This window comes from Phaethon aethereus (assembly GCF_964289735.1).
Source record: "Phaethon aethereus genome assembly, chromosome: 3".
Classification (NCBI taxonomy): Eukaryota; Metazoa; Chordata; class Aves; order Phaethontiformes; family Phaethontidae; genus Phaethon; species Phaethon aethereus.
In genome coordinates, this window is record NC_138576.1 from 61,687,353 (window position 1) to 61,689,376 (window position 2,024).

Genomic DNA, 2,024 nt, shown 5'->3' on the forward strand with positions numbered 1-2,024 from the left:
CTCCAATACTTGTATTATTTCATTTGCATTTATTTAGGAGTTATTTCAGTTATCATTTTCAGATCCTTGCCAGTATTCATTTGCCAATTAGATAAGACAAAAGAAAAAAGGAAAGAAAAAGATATACAACATTTGCACTTTACCTAGATAACCCCTTTGCATTTTGAACCAAAACCACATTGCTAGAGCAAATAATGATAACTCTGTGGTATAACTACGTAAAAGCATTCTTTGCAATGCATAAAATGAGGCAGCACGTTTATGCTTCTGTTATGTTTGCTTCCTCCTTTTTCCTATTCAAAAAAAATCCTCAGCAGTAGAAGATGAAAGCTGCCTTTTCAAAGCTTTCTATGTGACCTGGTCAAATAGCCAGCCAAACTCTGATACTTTGCTTTCTGTGATCACACACTCCTTCATCCACCAGGATATCATCAAACAGTGGAAACAACTTATCTGAAGAGGAGGAGGTCTCCTGCCATTTGGACCTTTCAAAAGATGGAAGAGCTAGACGCGCTTAGTTCCCCAGCACTAACCAAGGAGGCCTCATTATGGATGCAGAGATTACAGTCAGTTTACGCTCGGCTCCCTAATCCTGAAATGCAAAAGCAAATCTCAGAACATCATGAATATTTTGGAGTGAAAGTGCTGGAATAAGGCATTTTGTTGCATAATGGTGCTAGATAAAACTATTTCCTAGGGTGTCCTAAGTTGCTGTCTATTTGTCAGCTCAGCTATTTGTCTTTTTTGGCAGAGTCGTCAGTCTTTTTGTCAGGGTTTGCACATTGCCTAGTACAATGCACTGTCCCAGTCTTTATCTGGGACTGCCAGTATGACAGACAGTACATCAACATAGTTCAAAACACCACCACATAACAATAGCAATAATCACAGTCACAGACCTGGATACGGCAATTACGAATTAAATACATATGAGATTTTGCCAGATCTAAGAGTTTTCTTTCTCACACCTATTATCACATGTAGAGTTTTTCAGTCCTCTTAGAAGAATATCTCAGAAGAGATTCCTAAGAAATTTTCATAAGAACAGGAAAGTGCAAGCAACCAATTAGGTTCATTGCCTTGGTTACAAAAATGGATATATATAAACCAAAGCACAGTTAACATATCCCAACAAAAAGGTTAGTCTGAAAATCATAGAATCATAGAAACATAGAATCATAGAATAGTTTGGGGTGGAAGGCACCTTTAAAGGCCATCTTGTCCAGACCTCCTGCAGTGAGCAGGGACATCTGCAACTGGATCAGGTTGCTCAGAGCCCCGTCCAACCTGACCTTGACTGTTATGAGGGATGGGGCATCTACCACCTCTCTGGGCAACCTGTGCCAGTGTTTCACCACCCTCATTGTGAAAAAGTTCTTCCTGATACCTAGCCAAAATCTACCCTCTTTCAGTTTAAAACCATTACCCTTGTCCTATCGCTACAGGCCCTGCTAAAAAGTCTGTCTCCATCTTTCCTATAGGCCCCCTTTAAGTACTGGAAGGCTGCAAGAAGGTCTCCCCGGACCCTTCTCTTCTCCAGGCTGAACAACCCCAACTCTCTCAGCCTGTCTTCACAGGAGAGGAGAAAATGAAAAGTAATGAGAAGGAAAATAAGAATGATTCTGCACACAATGTGCACCTCTGTGCTGCTTGCTGGAAATGTATACAGAAGCCAGTTCTGCAAAGTTGTGGACTGATTACATGTGGACATTTGTGTTCAACCTCATTTCATACTGAAGAGTTTTATTAAGCGCACAGATAGCTCTTACAGTCCCTCAGCTGGATTCACAGAGTAGGATGGCATCAAGAACATACACATCTGTGTGGGTTTGTAGGCACACAGCAGAGAAAGGAACTTTGCAGCTCATCCTATGAGACTGTGCACCTCAGACAATACCTCCAGTTACAGGGACATCTCACCAGAAAATCAGATTTTAGAGTTAATTTGAGAGGATGCAAAAATTTGAGATTAATTCAGGTAGGAAAAATTATGAAATCTGCACTTGGTCTAGAAGCCTCAGCAG